We start from the raw sequence: 19,569 nt of genomic DNA on the forward strand, positions 1-19,569 counted from the left end.
CTGCTGTTAAAAGATTCTATTTTCATTATATAGACGTAATTTTTTTTTACATATTTGCATGTCATTACTGAGTTAAGAGCTGTCCTACTGGATTTGTATATTTGTATTGAATTAGTCAGTTCATGTCCTGATTTTCCCATTAAATCTTTCTCGAAAAGAAAAAACAAACCAAGAGGGCAAGAAGGGAAGTTGCTTTAATCATGCTACTCTAAATACTTTGGAAAGGAGCAAATTAATGGCAAAAACTTATAGAATCATGGAATTTGGGGGCTAGATAAGACAGGAGAGATTATCCGACTGTAAACCATTGATTTTACAGGAAAGGAAACCGATGCACAGAAAGTGAAAAAGATTTGTCTAAGGTTACACAGCTAGTTAGTGGCAAACCCAGAGCCAGATTCCAGATAATGTAACACTCTGTGCTATTTCAATAATGCCAGCATTCCTCCACCTACTCTCTGTCTATTCTACTGGTTTCCTAACCTAAATGCTACATTTCTATTGGAGGTATCACCAATCTTCTAGAATCCCAGACAATATTTTTGTTATCCTGTACATACAGGACCAAAGAATTTAGAGCTGGAAAGAGCCTGGGATAACATCTAGTCTGACCCCCATGTTCTACAGATGAAGAAACTGAAGCACAGAAATAATGGGACTTGCCCAAGGCCAAATGGATTTTAAGTAAAAGAGCTGAGATTTGAATTTGGGTTCCTCAGCTATGCAACTTAATCTTGTTTTCTCTGTCTGACTCTATGTCTACCTCTCTCTCTCTCTCTCTCTCTCTCTCTCTCTCTCTCTCTCTCTGCTTTCCTCCCTTCCACCTCTCCTCCCTCATCTTATATATCTATTCTATCCCAAAGACCCATTTGTTTATTTAAAAATTCCACTGATATCCATTCCTTTGTTTTTCCATTCCCATTTCACCATCTTAGTCCAAAACCTAATTATCTCCAGCCTAGATTACTGCAATTGCTTCCTACCTGGTTTCTCTGCCTCTAGTGTCTCCCCTCCTTTAACTCATTTGCTATTAATTTCTAAAACACTGATTTGTCCTGTGACTCCCCTGTTCTGATGGCTCCTTACTGACTATTGCACCCAATAGAATCAAGCCTACAAATATTTATTAAAATCTATCATATGGGGTCAGTCTGATGGCCATCCTGCTGGAAGCTTCAGGCACATTTATGCATCTTTGTAGGTAAAGATTCAAATGGCTTCATTTGAAAGGAAAGACACAGATAAGAACAGTAAACTAGAACTTAGAAGAGTTGGACTGACTAATGCAACAGTCATGATGTCTGGAAGAGAATGCAGAGAGCATGAAGTAGAGGAATATGAAGAAACCAGAAAACAAACTTTGGAACAGTTGAGTGAGTTTAACAAGTTGCTGAAGAAAATCATGCCTGGAAAGATGATTTCTGAAGATGAACTAAGTGGAATGTAACCGGTTATTCAGGTGGTCATCAGCTAGGCCTTTAAAACATCCAAGGTTACCCTATCATTTATACAGGGACATCCAAGGCAATTTCAGACAAGGTTAGAAAAGATAGACAGAGATCTGAAGGTAGGAAAACTGGAAGGAGGATTGTCCACACAACTGAAGCTGGAAATACTATCCACCCTGCAGAAGTTTTAAAAGAAGCTAGCTACAGACAATGAAGTTTTCCTGTCCACAAATATTGCCGCTGCCCTCAGCTTCTTTGAGAAAGTCTCCACTGATCTCCAGTCTCGGCACAAAGTCTTTATTTGGCAAGTTTTAAAGTTAAAAAATTATGTGTGTGTGTGTACACACACACATATATAGATATAGATATAGATATAGATATATATTATATACATACACATATTTATATTTACATTTACACACACACACACACACACACACACACACGAAAAATTGTAGAATAATCCTTCAATGCTAGTCATGGTAGCCAATTCTGTTTTCTAATATGGATCTAAAGTCATCTCAAAGAACTAGAGAGAATCTGAAACTGTGTAAAGAACATGAGAAGTAAGTAACAGAGGTATACATTGGGCTAGGTCTGTATCCTTCACCAGTGGGTTTGGACAGTGGCAGGAGAGATGTGTTGGGTTGTTTCATTAAAAAAAAAAAAACATGCGTACCTTTAAAAAAAAAAATCTACTGTACGCTAACCTCCATAAAATCCTACTCATATACTTAACTGTGACATGAAGGCAACACTAGTTTCTTAAAAGTTATTCTGGTGAAGTGCTGGTTATGGCAAATTGTACTAAGCTAGAAAGGTTTTTTTCAAGGACAGCTTTTATGCTTACCATCCAAATTAACAGCCAACTAAATGTAGAGAGGCTTGTCGTTCAGTCACAATAACTTAGAAAAGCTACCTCCTAAATTGTGTAGGGACTGCAATCTGTGCCTGTGGAGGTATTAAACAAGCTTCCTGAAATGCTAACATAGTATGTGAGAAGTATCACAGAAGAGACAAAGAAAAAGAAGTCATAGTCCTTTCAATTTGCCATGTGGTTAGGGGGACAGATGGAAATAATTAAAATTAAATTATAATACCTAATGTCTTCACAATGCTTTATAATATCTAAAGATTTCCAAAAATATTATCAATGATATTATTTGGCTAGAAAAGGATTTTATTATTTCATCACAATAAGCAGCCAAGAAGTGGTGTCACAACACTCTATTGCACTGAGACATATCTTCATGGTCAATGGGATGAGTGAGTATACAATGAAAAAGCTGTATTTCACAGGAAACAAGTTAAAGTAACATGTGAGAAAAAAAACAGGAGATGACAGGAACCTCAGTCCTTTAGAGGAGTGGTTTCCAAAATCAGTGCCCTGGTCTGATTAACCAATTAGAGTATGGGAAAATGGGTCACATCTCTTCTTCCTCCACAACAGCTAAACATAGGGCTTGTCTCCAACAGAACCACAATAACCCTTATCTTCAAACACTATTCAAACACTTTGTCACCCTACAAACTCCCAACTTTCCTCCCTACCTTATGAGCTAAGGAAGCCACCCCTCATAGCTACCCAAGTATCCATAGCAACAGCTTCACAGGAGTGAATGGATATAGTTACTTCCTGTTCCTTCATAGCTATAGCAAATACCCCTTGGCAGAGAGGATCTGTGCTTTGGGGAAATGACCAATGAGTAACAGCCCTAAGTCCCACCCTACCAAACTTTTATTTATTTTTAATGGAACACAGAGAGTTGGTCAGATTGAGTAGGTATACATAGGCTGTGACCTGCAATACCAACCCACTACATTATCTTTCTCCCCAAATACAACTCTCAAAATTTCCTATTAATACCCAGAATACCACTAGTCTTCTGGTTACCCAGGTTCACAAGCTCAGAAACATCTTTATCTACTTACTTGCCCTCATCTCAGATATCCAATCCATTGTCAAATCTTTTCATTTCTCCCTCCGCAACATCTCTTGTATCTGTCCCCTTTTCTCTGCTTTCTCTACAGCCACCACTCTAGGTCAGGCTCCCAACACTGCTCACCTTGTCTACTTTAATAACTTCCTAATTAGTCTTCCTACTCCAATCCATCATCTGGACAACTGCCAAAATGATTTTCCTGAAGTTCAGTTCTGACTATGTTTCTCCTTTACTGAATAAACCTTAGCAGCTTCCTATCAATGCTAGGATCAAATATAATTTAATCTTTATCTCATATTTTTAATTTCTTTTTATTATAATTTTATAACATACGTAATTACTAACCATTATATATGCATAATTTATATATGATTTAAAAATTTTTCCTGATTGGGAACATAATCAAAAAAGCTAAGAAACCACTGCAATAAATATAGAAAGGCTTAGACACTAGAAAGTTTTAGGAAATCCCTGAACAATTCCAACAGAAAAGCTAAGGGTGCCAGAAATCCAGTCAATAGACCAAAGGAGGAGTACCTTCCTCTACATTTTAGTGAGCGGAAAAAACTATTAACTGCCTAGCTTTAGTATCATCACAAAATGATTTAGTCTTAGAGTGAGAAGAAAGGACCTCAGAAACATCTCATTCAACACTTAAGTGAAGTGTGAATTTCCACTACAACATACCCAACAAGTAATCTCTGGCCATCTCCTCCACAACCTCCCCACCAATGACGTATCCCTTTCCATACCAGAGACCATTTCCTGGAAGAATTTCTTCCCTGGAGCTTCACTGTTATGACTGGTAATTCAGCAAGCTATTTCAGGAAAGCCCTAGCCATGAGCCATGTTTCATTTTGCTCCCTCCTTTCTAAACATCTTCTCTACAACCCTGCCTCCAGACTCATCACCTGGTCTCTATATTTTCCCCAACCTCTCTCCAGTTCTGGACAACTGAACAATGATCAAATAAACAAACCTACTGTTTATGAATTGGTTTGTCAATCTATTCCCCTATTGTCCCAATAACATTCTGGTCCAAAGTATAATCCTTTCCCCCACCAAAACTATCCTATGTGAATTATTTCCCCTATTAGAACATAAACTCCTTGAAAGTAGGTACTGTCCTTGCTTTCGCATTTGTATCCCCAGGTTTTGGCACAAAGTAAACACTTAATAAATGCTTTTGCATTCATTCATTCATTCATTCATTCATTCATTCATTCATCACCTAAAGATTTCCAGTGACAGGTAACATACTATGGACCAAGAAAGCATATTCCATTTTTAACTGTTCTAAATAGTAATAGATTGCTACTTATATCTCATGTAAGTTGGCCTCCCTAGAACTTACACACACAGATCTAGGTTCTGCCCCCTGGGGCCAATCAAAAGCAGTCTCATAACATTTAGAGTGGGAAGTATATTTAGAGATGATCTACTCTGACTCCCTCAATTTACTTCAAGATACTAATCATGGACACCCAAATCTACACTTCTCCAGGATAAAAAATGCCCACTTCTTCCAAACAATCCTCATATGATATGGAGTTCTGCTCTACTCCTGGCTCCTTCCTCTCGATTTACTATAGTAATATGCATTCCTTCAAAACTTCAGTGCCCAGAAATAAAATACAATAAATAGCATATCATAGTTTCAAGAATAAAATTATTGTTAATGTTATCAATGCTCACTATGGTTCTAAAATTAAAAAATAAAATAAAAAACACTTATCTACATCCAAAATTCCCCAGTGGCATCAAGTTCAATCTTTTCATTATTGGAGAACATCTATCACTATACTTCCACAAAGTTGCTATTAATTAGTCCAAGGTTTTTATGGAAATAAGATAGGTTTTTTCAGACAGGTTGAAAATTTTCTGCTGGACTATATATATTCTCATCAGCTTTTCATGCCTAAACTTATGAATATCACAATATAACTGGAGACTTGACCAAGGATGCTGTCATTCTCCCCTACATAAAAAGCCAGCAGCATGCTCAGATGTGAGGAAGAGGTCATTCTTTTCATTTTCATTAAAAATTTATACCCACTCACTTCCTGATTCCTTATCAACTTGCCTTTATCTCATGAGGCTAGAGGCTCAAAGTCTTCCTTAATTTGCATTATTGATTTTAAATGTTACTTATACATGTAAATTTCCAATGAGGAAAAATCAAGATCAATGGAGAGAGTGGAAAAAAGTCAAGAGATCGCCTAAGGCTGTTCATATATAGTAATATAAGTAACAATAAGATCTCTTATAGAATCCCAGCATCACTGAGTTTTTCAGAGAAAAGCATATTGCAATCCATTAATACATTATATAAAAGGAAGTTATTACTATATAGCACTTCATAGCTTATGGGAGCTTTCCTTACAACATTTCTGGGATGTATGTAAGAAAAGTATTTTATATCCCCCAAGTGACAGAACAAGGTAACTGAGGTCACACCAATTTAACCATGCATGTCCCCCTCCAATTCTGTCTTGAGTTCTCTTTTTTGCTCCAGCTATACTATTTCATTTGGTGACATCATCAGCTCCAATGGGTTCAATTATCATCTCTATGTATGATTCTCAGCTTGATTTATCCAGTCCTAACCTCTGTCCTAACTGCCTGTCTCTCATCTCCAAATGCTTATTGAACATTTTTAACTAGATGTCTAGTAAATATCTTAAACTCAACGTACGCAAAACATAACTCATTATTTCTCCCCTAAAAACTCCTTTTTTCTCAACTGCTCTACTACTGGCAAGGGTACCACCATCCTCTCAGGCACCTAGGCTCATAAACAAAGTGTCATTCTCACTCACTCACTCGCTCACTCCACCAATCCCATCTGCTGCCAAATCCAGGTGTTTCTACCTTCACACATCTCTCATACTAAGAACACTTGCTCTGTTTTGACAAAAGCACCACCCTGTACAAGCCCACATCACTTCATTCCTGGACTACTAGCATAGACTTACGGTTGCTCTCCCTGCCTCACGTTCCTTCCCCACTCCAGTTCATCCTCCATTTACCTGCCAAAATAATCTTCCTAAATCTGAGGTCTGATCATCCCTCTCCCTACATATATACATATACATACACATATACATATACATATACTCAAGCTGCAGTGGCTCCCTATTATCTCCAAGATAACATGTGAAATCCTCTATCTGGCATTTAAAGTCTGTTATAACTTGGCCATTTCCTCCCTTTCTAATGTTCTTACGCTTTATACCCTTTCCACGTATTTTACAATACAGTGACACTGGGTTATTTTGCTGTTCTTTGCACATGACACTCCATCTCCTGAATGCATACCTTTGCAATGGGTATCCTCTATGCCAGGAATGCTCTTCCTCCTCACCTCCACCTCCTGGCTTCCCTGAAGACACAGCTCAAATCTCACCTTGTGCAATAGGCTTTTCTCACCCCCTCCTCTAATTTCTGGTGCCTTTCCTCTAAGATTATCTATCTTCCATTTATTCTATACATAACTGCTTGTATGCTGTCTCCCAAATTAGAATGTAAGTTTCTTGATGATGGGGACTAATTTTGCCTTTTTTTGTATGCCCAGCAAAACTGGGGATACAAACACAATTCTCTTAGTGAAGTAGGCATGGCTAAATCGAGGAGAGATAAAGACTAGCTGGTAGATCCTATTACAACAGAAGATACATAGTAAATAGGCACTTTACCTTGAAAAGGGCCTAAAGTTGCTTGGTGAAGTAAGCATCTTTAGGCTGCAGCTTGTAAAGTATCTTGAAGTGGCACAGTTTCATACATTCTTACCATTTCTCATGGATGACATCACACAGAAGGAAATGCAAAATTAAGGTCATACTCTAATTGTTCCCAAATACATCAATTGTGATGGAACAATTCATGTTTTTAAAATAAGAATTACAGCAGAACTGACTGTATCTGAGTTTAAATACACTCACTGCCAGATACCACCTCAGTTACCCTGGAAAAGGCAATTAACCGCCCTGTTCCTCAGTTTCCTTATCTGTAAAACTAGGAGGCTGAAATAGACAGTTTGTGAGGTCATATCTCAGTCTAGATCTACGATCCTCTGACTAGATACTTCCTTTTCTGGGCAAAAATAATTTCAGATCCAAAAATCTTAATTATCAAATAAAGATTATTCCTAGCTAATTAAATTATTAAATTTAATTACATTAAAGGAACATTAGCACTTAGATCCTGACTCACCTAAGAGGTTAAACTAAAAGGCCTCAGAGGTCCCTTCTAAGTCCAAGAAATCCTGATTTTGTGAATCTATGATGAGGAAAGTGTCACAGTAACTATTGCTTTAAGAACTCAAGAGTAGGAAATTCCAATTAAGATGGTCAGATGAAAAGTCAGTCAGGAGTCCAGCTCTTGAACATATACTCCAGCAATAACCTAAAAAGATCAACAGATTAAATAATGATCAAGAAACCTATGAAGAAAGAAATAAGTTGTTTCATCCAGAAAAGGACTACATGAAAATACAGCCTGAAGCCTAGGGAGCTAGAAGAAGGGATCCATAAGTAAGGAAACTACTAGCTCAGGTAAAAGGAAAGAAGCCTGTAACAACACCCTGACCTGGGGAGCTTTGAGGTGATAGAAACTCAAAGCAGTATCCTACCTTGAAATGAGTGATCACACACCTAGGACCAGAGACAATGAAGCCTGGCATGTCCTTGAGTTAAGACGCACAAGGGTGGATGGTAGCCAGCAGTAATCCAAGATATTAAGGTTAATTAGCAAACAGGACTTACCCACCTTATTCAAGAATGAAGGAAAGAGAGGTGGTGCTGTTGTAAAGTCACAGATCAGTAACTAAGTCTGTAGATATAATTAAACAGAAGAAGACAGTAAGCCTGAAGACAGGAAAGAGGTAAGACTTGAAGAAGAAATTCAGTAAGTATCAACAGAGCCGAAGGACAAAAGACGACTTGACCACAAGGATTAGAAGAGTACCTACATGATATGAAGCTAGAAATAAAAAACAAAGTAAAATTATTGGAGTACAAAACTGGAAAGATAACAAATAGCTTAGAACTGAAGACTGAAAACTTTACTCAAGTAACAAGATCCTTAAAAACTAGAAAGCTCAAACAGAACTCACTCAGTACATGAGACAATAAGATATATTAAAGCAAAATCAAAAGGTTTAAAAACTAGAAGAAAATATAAGGAATCTACTATCCAAAACTACTGACACGGAAAACAGGTGAAAAAAAGGAATACTGAATAATAAACAAACTTACTGAAAACCATAAGAAAAAAAAAAGCCTGAAGATAAAATTAAAGAAATCATAAATGAAAACTGCCAAGATTCCTGGAACCAAAGGATAAAGTTAAAAGAGAAATAATTCCCAAGACACCCCCTGAAAGATACACCAAAATGAAAATGACCTGTAATGTTGAAGCTAAAATCTACGTCTTTGACATCAAAGAAAAAATACTGCAAGCAGCCAGAAATAAAGATTCAAGCACCAAGGAACAGTCATAGTCACAAAACTTAGCAGGAATATTATATAGAGAGAAAATCTTAGAATATGATATTCCAAAAGGCAAAAGATATAGGCTTAAAATAAAAAATAACTTACACTACAATACAAAGTATATTCATATAGGAGGGTAGGGATGGGGTAGGGGAAAATAAAGCTTTAATGAAAAAGAGGATTTCTAATCATTCCTGACGAAAAAATCACAATTGAATAAATACAATAAATAGTTAACATTTATATAATAAAAATAACAACAATAGTAGCTAGGTGGCTCAATGAATAGCACATTAGGCCTGGAGTCAGAAAGACCCGAGTTCAAATCCAGTCTCAGACTCTTACTAGCTGTGTGACCCTGGACTAGTCACTTAATCTCTATTTGTCTAAATCCACTGGAGAAGGAAATGGCAAACCACTCCAGTATTTTTGCCAAGAAAACCCAATGGATAGTACTATATGTGGTTCATAGGGTCACAAAGAGTTGGACATGACTGAATGACTGAACAACAATGATGATGACAACGACAACACTGATTTTCAGGTACTGTGTTTATTACTTTACAATTATTTTTTCATCTGATCTTTACCACAATCCCAGGAGGTAGGTTCTATTATTGTCCCCATTTTACAGATTAGAAAACTGAGGCAAACAGAGGTCAATTGATTTGCCCAAGATCGCACACCTAATAAGTGTTGAAGACTGGATTTGAACTCAGGAGTTCCTGACTCTTGATGTATGTTTAATTCAATTTTTTTTTAATTTTTTAAGAATTCTAAAATAGGGAAGCGATAATAAATGAAGATCAGGGCTGCATCAAGAATGACAGCGAATTCCATTCTATAGCCTGAATCCAAGGTAATCATTAGCCAAGACTGTGATATTGACAAAAAAGAAGAGTGGTAGGCCACAACTACCAACAATATGGTAAGGAATATACTTACTACATGTACTCTTATGATTGACAGCCTAGTTCTGACTTCTTAATGACCATTGATTATATTGGGCAAGCATACAAAGAGTGAGCATTTCAATTATCATGGATATTAAACTTCATGCATAAAAAAGTGATATTTCTCCATCATGTCAAAGAAAGAACGTGGAGAATGTTGCTTCCAAAAGGAAAATAACATATAATACTTATTCATTCATAGCATGTATTTCTATTAGCATATTATCATTTGGATTTGAAAACTAAATCCAGATGGTTTTTGCTACCATTCAAGTTAACTATTTGTATACAATATATGCATGAGAAGGTGTGAAATTAAATCTAAAAAACTGATGGACAAATTATGTGGTAGAAAAAAAACAATGAGGGCTCCCTCAGTAGAAGAAAAATGGGAAGATACATTTAAAATAAATGTATAAATAATAAATTACATAAAACCAAAATATATCAATAATCCAGATTATTATATAATATATAAAATCTAGATCACACATTATATGTAACACATATTACATATGTATATATAACATAATATAATATGATATAATATAAAATAGTTCTACCATCTACTTTGCTGAGTTATCTTGAGTATAAGGACACAGGTTTGCCTTCCCCAAACTCAATCCACAGGAACAGGTGTTAAGAATGCATAAACAAGACTGCCTAAATCTTGGGATCCCTTTATCAAATGAGAACTCCTTTTAATTGAATCAAAAGTGACTGACTAGCCAAATCATCCAGCATACTTTTGAAAGCTTTAAATAGTAAGAAAAATAAACCAGACCACTAGTAATTAACACATCCCAAGGACACAATAAAGACAGACATAATATTATCAATATCTAGATTTTTTTAAACCACTGGATTAGGAGTCAGAGTGATGGAATGGAAAGAATACTAGGTTAGGAATAAGGAAACCTGAGTTCAAATCTCAGCTCTGAAATTTACTTTGTCCCTTCTCTCTGGATCTCAATTTCCTCACCCATATGATAAGGACATACATACGTATGTGTAGATATTAGATATGTATGTGTATAACATACAGTGCATATATCTACATGATACAGCTATACACACATTTTGTATGTGCATATGTATACACGTATGTACATAACTATATATGTGTATATATATATATATATGAGTTGGGTTACAGTAATTATCTGTGTGACTTCAAACAGCTCTTAATCTTTCTGGGCCTTAGTTTTCTCATGAAAACATTAGAATCTTAGAGAGGATGGTCTGTAAAGTCCCTTGCAGCTATGAAAAACTATAACTGTATTACCTGAATTTAGGTACCTCTCTTTCCTAACCTTTTTGAACCTGTTTCCATATTTGTAAAATGAGGATAGTGGCACTTGCACTACATAACTATGGTGAGGATCTTATAAGATAATAAATGTGGGTCAACAAATATTTTTCATACACTTATTATGTGCCAGGCACTGTGCTATGCCATGAGGATGCAATGAAAATCAAATAAATCATAACTGCAATATGAATTGAAGACAACTAATGCAGCTCAGTGGTGGTGGTGGTGGTGATAATGAGGATGATGATGGAGACATCTTTCATCACATTTCCTTTTAAACTAGTTTTATTTAAAAGAAATTAAGTGATAAAAATAGAGAATAGTGGAGTACAAAAAAAAAATAAAATAAAATGATCCTAAGTATTTCACATCTTAATTAAGGCACCTATATAATGAGGGTATCTGGAGAATTTAATTTTCCAAAGTTGCCATTATTCTTTGCTCATAAAGAATGCTATATCAGCAGGATTTCAAGTTATCCAGTAAGTAACCAAACTCTATGTTCCTAAGAACATTTGGAGGTTATTTACCATAGCTCAGAATTTGCCTACACTCACAAAAGTTAACTGTCTAAGTAAAAGCTTAGATATAACACATTCACCAGGTAAACAAACACTAATGCACTTTGAAATCACTTTAATAACCTTCAAACAATTCTATAATATCAGTAAGGCCCATTTACAACTGACTATCAGGCAGAGAAAAATCTGCAAACGTCCTTGTAAAAAGTGCATAGAATTAATCCTAAGGAAAGCAGGCTTGATCTCAACAGCCCATAAGCATTTTCTGTCATTAGATGACAAATACAATGTCCAAAGAAACGTAGTATGAGTTTATCACATTTGGTGACTACACAGGCTTCATGAATACAATTTTATAATGTTCTAATTTTCATAATAAATTCTGTGAGGAAAAGGACAATATTTACTTAACTGTATGGTATAGTGGGAAAACCAACAAACTTGAAGCCAATAGACAAGTTCCAATTCTATCTCCCACACTTGACTACCTAGGTGTCCTTCACTTAGGTAACTGACACTTAGGTAATCCTCAGTTTAAGTATCTGTCAAATGAAGATAATAGTAATTTTGCTATCTATTTTACTGCATTGTCTTGAAAATAAGGGAGCAGGTTTGCTCTCCCCAACTCAACCCACAGGAATAGGTTTTAAGAATACATAAAGAAGGGGCACCTAGGCAATGAAGTGGATAGAGCACCGGTCCTGTATTCAGGAGGACCTGAGTTCAAATCCAGCCTCAGACACATAATACTAGCTGTGTGACTCTGGGCAAGTCACTTAACCTCATTGACTAACCAAAAAAAAAAAAAAAAAGTATGAACAAGATTGCCTAAACCTTGCGATCCCTTTATCAGATGAAAACTCCTTTTAATTGAATCAAGAGTGACTGACTAACCAAATCATTAAACTACACTTTTGGAAGCTTTACATAGTTAGAGAAATACACCAGGCCACTAGTAGCCAACACATCCCAAGGACACATCAAAGACAGACATAGATACCGTAGGGCAGAAGTAGCTTGAAGGAGCATGCATAACACCTTGAACCAGAGAAGAATTCTAGTTATTAACTCAAGAAAGGACTTCCACAGTAATCAAGAAGAGTTTAATTTAATTTAATTTTATCTTTGGCCACATGTGTTCTCTTCCTGTGTGCCTCATACTACCATATACCAAGGTGATGACCACTCTCCCCACAGATTCTGAATGTATTTGTGGGAAAGTGTGCCCCAGACTTTGGGGGGAATGAAACTTTTGTACTATACCTCCTTTGTTCACACCCCTTTCTAAAATATAATTGCGGTCTGCCTGACTGTTGTTAATAGGAAGCACACTGAGGGGACCCACAATAAACCCAGATCTTCAAAGTTACTCTTAGAATCTTGATGATAGCAGCAGCACCTGCTCATGACCATAATACCAATGTCAGTGCGATTTGGAAAAATAGCCTTGAAAAGGTTCTTTTTGAGGGAAGTGCTTTCTAAGTTTTAAAGTGATATATAAGTTAAAAAAAATTGTTCTTAACTTGGCTCTGGACCTAAGATTCTTTTTCTATAAATGAGGATAATAATTCTTGACCCTCTTACCTCACAGAGTTGTGAGGAAAACACTTGATAAGTCTCACAATGCTGTAGAAATAGGAAGTGTCATTAGCAGAGGTTCTCTCCATAGCTCACATTATAGGGGTCATCCTAAGCTGTAACAGTCTTAGTTGTAAAAGAATGCTGAATTTGCCATCAAAAGGCCATAGTGACCTCAACCATAAAATAAGGGTGGGAGGTTGAACCTCTAAAATTAATTGTAGTTTTAAATCTATAATCTTATGATTTTACTTTGAATATTTATGTGAGATCTAAAAAACATTAGTTTTGACATTTTTCTACTGATAACCTCACTCCAATATATGCCACACATCATCTTCCTAAAAAATTCAGATACATAACATCATCACCCTGAGACACGCTCAAAATCTTTCCATAATTCTACACTGGTGACAGAATCAAGTTCACATCCCTCAGGCCTGACATTCAACACCCCCCAAAAATCTGGCCCTGATATATCCAACTTTTTCCTTAAGTCAAATGTCAAAATTTCACTCCAGTAGATTGATCTACGCACTGTCCTCTGAAAAAGACTTCCCTATAGACTTGTTAAACTATTCAATCCACCCAGCATACTCTCCTCTCAGCCTAACAAATTCTTAGCCATCCTTCAAGGCTCAAGTCAAAAATCCTCTTCTCTGTTAACCCTTCCCTGATAGCTCCTTCTTCTGAACTATTGTAGCACTGAATCATGCATTTAAATAATTTGTTATATTTCTGTGTTTTATATCCCCCAATATAAACTGTATATAACTGTAAACTTGGGAAAGGGACCTCCTAGGTGACTCTATAACCTATACAGACACAATACCAATATATTGGGGAGAAAGTAGGAATCTGGCAAACTTTTTGAAAATGTGGTGCTATAATATTTTACCATTTTAAAACAATCTCCTATTTAAGAGATTTGCAGTAGGGAAAAGGAAGTTTGATATGTTTCCATATGTGAATCGCCTTAACCATGTTTATAGGCCAAACACGTTTGAGAAGCAGGCCGGCAAGCGAACTTTGTAAGGTGTACATTTGTGGAGTGTGATAATGAGGCAAGTCATTATGTTCTAACTGGTTTTAACTGTTCCATAAATGTTTCCTTTACCCTGTAAAATTTAAGGTCAAAATAATACAAGAAGCACTTAAAGTAAAGGAATAACATGTGTATCTTGGCTAAGGACCAAGCCGTTTTTGAAATTCTGAAGTCCATCTTAACTCCTGTGTGTAAGAGAATGGAAAAGAATATTTTATTTTTTAGGATTAGTTAAGGATGCTTAAATAACTTAGATTCTTATGTCCTTCCGTAAGTCCAATTCAATGAACTATAGAGAGACAATGCACTACATTGCAAAAAAGCAATGTAATGGGAATCTGGAGACCAGAGTTTCAGTTCCAACCTTAATACATCCTAGTGTGTGATCTTGAGCAATTCATTTTTCTTTGGTGGGCCTCAGTTTCCTTCTCTGTAAAACAACGGGGTTGTGTAAGATGACCTCACAGAATCCCAGACTCTCAAAGTTGGACAATATGTCCAAGGCTATACTCCAACTTTTATATGACATAGAATTCCCTTCACTATAATCCCCTAGAGTCCAAACCTCCTCATTTAAGATAAGGAAACTGAGGCACAGAAAAGCTAAGGATTGCACTCTCATCCAGCCATCTATCCACTACTCTACATTCTCTCAGAAGATCAGGGTTCCTATCCTACCAGCAGAACCTACTATCCCTGTGGCATAGGGCAGATTCCCCATTAGTATTCATCTAATCATTCATCCCCCTCTACTTTACATCTGGTGCTCTGCTTCCACAAAACAAAATGTCCCTCCCAGGATAAGGTCATCACTTCTAAACTCACTAAAGGATGATAAATGAAAGCTTTTTTGACACCCACTCCCTCAGCCTCCTCTCCTCTCTAATTGGTGGGCTAGAGGGCAGAGTATCAGACTCCTCCCAATGCCTTCCTTTGTAGAGGCCAGAAACTGTACCCTGGCTCACTCCACTTTGCATTCTATTGCTCTGCCTGGTTTCAACTCCATGGAAAAAGATGACTGCCCCACTGGGTACTCCCTGATATCCCATACTTATGGCAAGTTTCTTGTAAACTCTATGATTAAGATAAAAGAATTTCTAACAATCGGGAACCATAAACTACTCCTTAGTCACATGTGCTGTCTAACCTTGAGGCCACTTTCTCTTTTGGGCAGGATGTTTTGTAACAACTGCTCTTTTCTAACACTTGAGTAAATATTCCCTTTCTAAACAGTACTTAAGGCTGGCTGACTAAAGGATTTTCAATTTGTAATCTTGTAGGGAAGCATATAAAAGTAATCTCTTGGTCATGCAAAGGTACCTCTAGAAGCCTGAAGGGAAAGCTGTAGCCAGTCAAGCTCTGAGGAATGGACTCATCCTTAGATGTGGTACTTGAGATAAAGAAACCTCAGAGCTTCCATGGTCTACATGAAGAAATTATTCCTTACCAAAAAATGCACTGACTTCATACAACTTCTACCTATTGCTCTAAATATTGGCCTCCACAGCCAAACAAAAACAAGCCTAAATTCTCTTCCAGGTGACAACCACTCAAGGCAGCTGGGATTATTGAAGACAGCTGAGATGGCTCCCTAAGTCTTCTCCAGATTAAATATCTCCAGTTCCTCCAATCATCCATGTGAGGCAGTCTCAAGTACCTCATCATCCTGCCTGCCCTCCTTTGCACATTGTCTAGCTTGTCAATGTTCTGCCCAAAGGGTGAAGTATAGAACAGAACACATTACTCCAGAGGTGGTGTAAAACAAGGTACAGTGGGGCTTTTACTTCCTGTATTTTGTGTACTATCTTTCTCTACCTGCAGTCTAAGACTGTATTACCCTTTTTTGACTGCCATGTCATATTGCTAAATCATATTAAGTGTGTTGCTCATTAAAACCTTATTTTTCCCACAAAAAATTTTACCTAACAATATTTTCTCTATGTTGTACTTGTGAACTTGATTTTTTGAACCCACGCTTAAAACTATAATTTTGTCTATCAAAGTTCACCCTATTAGATCCATATGATTTGTCCAGCCTACTGAGACAGTTTGGGATCCAGATGTTTTCATTTAAAATATTTGGTATCCCTCCCAGCATTGTGTCATCTCTAAATTTCATGAATGAATTAATGAAAAGGTATACCTAAGTGCATACTAAATGCTAAGCAGTGGGGATATGAATATGAAAGCAAAGACAATCCCTGCCCTCAATGACCTTAAAATCTAATCCACTGCACCACCTATTCTTGATGAAATCATGCAAAGTTTTTTTCTAATGGCACTTTCCATCTCTGGACATCTATGATTAAAATTTGTCCCCATAAAAAGGACTGAACTATTCAGATGGCAGAGTAGATCTGGTCCTGGGGACAGGAATACCTGAGTTCAAATCCTACCCCAGACAGTTACTAGCTGTGTGACCCTGGGCAAGTCATTTAACCTGTCTGCTTCAGTTTCCTCAATCATAAAATGAGGAAGATAACAGCTCTTCTCTTTTCCGCTTCAAAGTTACCCCTGATGTCTATTTTAAACTAATTGCACCTAAATTTAGAAAAAAAAAAAAAGTTTTGGTAAAGATACCACAGGCCAAAAAGTATGATCTACAGAGGCCTCAGTCACCCTAAAGATAGCTCTGACAAGAGATCTTTGGGGAAGCAGTTTAAAACACAACTGAACTTGGACTCAGGTTCTTATAGATGGTATGACTTTGGGCACATTATTTAACTCCTCATCTTTAAAGGGGAAATGAAATTCTTTCACTACCTCCCTCACAAGACTGTTGTAAGGAAAAGACTTTATAAACATCAACGTGCTATATAAATGTGAGTTATTATTTACATTGTTACCTTTAACCACTTGGCCTTTCATTTACGCTGAAGGTGTTCCGGAAACCCTTTCTGAGAAAATGTTGTCATTTACACTCCATTTAAAGACTTCAAGTGAAAGGAAACCTCCTATGTTAATCCACTCTCCACTCTAATTTTAGATAGTGCTAATTGATTGGGGGGAGGGAGAGGAAAGGAAGAAGGGAAAATTCTTACATGGAATATAAAGTTGCTCTTTTGTAATATTCACTCACTGTTCTTAGTTCTGCCCTCTGAAGCCAAGCCTTGAACAAGTCTATTCATTCTTCAAATGACAGCCCTTCAAATATTTAAAAACAGTTAACATGTCCCTCATTTCTTTTTTTTTATTATTTTCTGAGCTAAACATCCTTTAATGTCAAGGTATAAAACTATTAATACCTTTCCTCTGGATACTATTCCTCTTTCAGTGCAACCTAGGATAGCTTTGGTTTTGGGATTTGGGGGCTACTAAGTCAAATACACTAAAATCCTCAGATCTTTTCCATAAAAGTTTATGTCTAGCTATGCCTCCTTAATCCTATTCTTGTCCAGTTGATTTTTTAAATGCAAGGATAAAACATCTTCCCTACTAAATTTCAACTTAGTAGTGTGAGTTCATAATCTTCTCTATCATCATACTTTTAAATTCTTTGACATTCAATGGCTTACAGGTCATACTTGACCTCACACTGTCATATCACTTGCAAATTTGATAAGCATGACATAGCTTCACACTATCTAAACATGATCTCCCCTTCTTCTTAACTCCTGTAACACTTATAGCAAATATACTCATTTAATGCTTAGCATAAAATGCTTTATATTGCTTGGAATCTTTTCATATGAACTACAGAATCACTGAATGTAAAAGATGGCAAGAATTTATAAACATAAAATTTTGAACACAGAACCAAGAAGTTTAAAGCTGGAAGAAACCTCAGAAATAAACTACTCCTACCTCCTCACTGTCCAGAAGAGGAAATGCAGGCACAGAGAAGACATGACATGTTCAAGGCAATAGAACTAGTTAATGGCAGAGTTAGAACTAGAACTTCATTTCCTATCTAATGATTTCCCCACTACAACATGTTTTTAAGTCTTCTCAATTAAACTAAGCTCTTAGAAGGCAATAACAAAGTCTTATAGCATTTGCATTTCCCTAAGTGCTAAGCCTAGAGATATGTGAGTGTACATGTGTATATGCATATCTACATGTATTAATTCTTATTAGCTTAAAAAACTAAAGATAAAATTTTCAAAAAAAATTAAATCCCCTATTAAAAAATATTCAAGTGTTTATTTCTTGTCCATATGGCTGTCGCAAAAGTCACAGCAAACTGCCAGTTCAGGATGCCAAATAATAGTAAAACACATTCCCACTAACAAGTACCCTATGATTCTGTGGGGCTGTATGGATGTGCATCCAAAATCAAACTTTGTAGAATGGTAACTCTCATTTCTTTAGTATGTTACCTTCTAAAAACCTCTTTTCTCACAAAAATCCTCTTAGTGGCACAGAATCTCAGCTGAGGATCAAATTTTCAGCCAAGGAACTATGGTAACAATGATGGTAATAAGATGTAAGATGATACAGAGCTCTGAAATGTGCAAAATGCTTTCCATACAGTATCTCATCTGATCCTCGCAACAGTCACGTGAGATACATACTATTACCTGCCATTTTTCAGACAAGGCAGCCGAAGCTCACAGAGCTGAAACAAGTTAACCCAGGACCACACGGTGGCTCTTACAGGACGATCTGAAACCACATCTGCCAGATTCCAAGTCCTGCACTCTATCCACTATGCTAGAGAGGAGTTCAAGACCTGGCTCTGCTATTAATTTGCTGAGCCATCTCAGACAAACTACCTCCTCTCTGTGAATCTCATTTTCCTCATCTGTAAAAAAAACAAAAAATTTTAAAAAAAAGGTCAGTTGGTCAGGATGATTTAAGAGTTCTATCAGTCTACTACATAGGCCACAATCCTTGTGGAAGGGAGATTCTGTCTGCAATTCCTATTGTTTGAGAACCATGATGAATCTGAAGTAATTCAAACACTTATGCTATCCCAGGGATAGCAGCCTACACTATTCTAGGTTGAATGGCATTCCTCAAATCCATCAATATTGCCCCTGCGAAAGAAGTAAGATCCCAGCCCTATAGCTTTCAAATATTTCAATCATCAAGTTGGCCTACAGCAACATCTGCACAAACATAAAAGAAAACTATTCAAACTGTACAGCTTTACCTACCATTGAAATGTAAGAGAAACATACAACCAAACATTCTCTTTCCAAATATTTACTGGGAGATTAAATTAATAATAGATGATAGTATATGAGCCTAGGAAAATTACAGAAATCCTTCTTTAAACAATACAACAACCAGATGAAGACCCCAAGGCAGTAGACCCTGTACATACTGAAAAGG

At 36.6% G+C, this 19,569-nt stretch overlaps 1 protein-coding gene and 1 pseudogene across 1 annotated transcript in view; one reads left to right on the forward strand and one right to left on the reverse strand.

The window, feature by feature from the left end:
* Nucleotides 1-19,569, reverse strand: part of WWOX (WW domain containing oxidoreductase) — a 1,192,599-nt gene that overhangs the window by 957,222 nt on the left and 215,808 nt on the right. The window lies entirely within an intron of this gene.
* The window catches only part of LOC114045322, a 160,558-nt pseudogene that overhangs the window by 136,421 nt on the left and 4,568 nt on the right, over nt 1-19,569 (forward strand).

The sequence above is a fragment of the Vombatus ursinus genome, unplaced genomic scaffold, assembly GCF_900497805.2.
Source record: "Vombatus ursinus unplaced genomic scaffold, bare-nosed wombat genome assembly UNPS02014778.1, whole genome shotgun sequence".
Lineage (NCBI taxonomy): Eukaryota > Metazoa > Chordata > Mammalia > Diprotodontia > Vombatidae > Vombatus > Vombatus ursinus.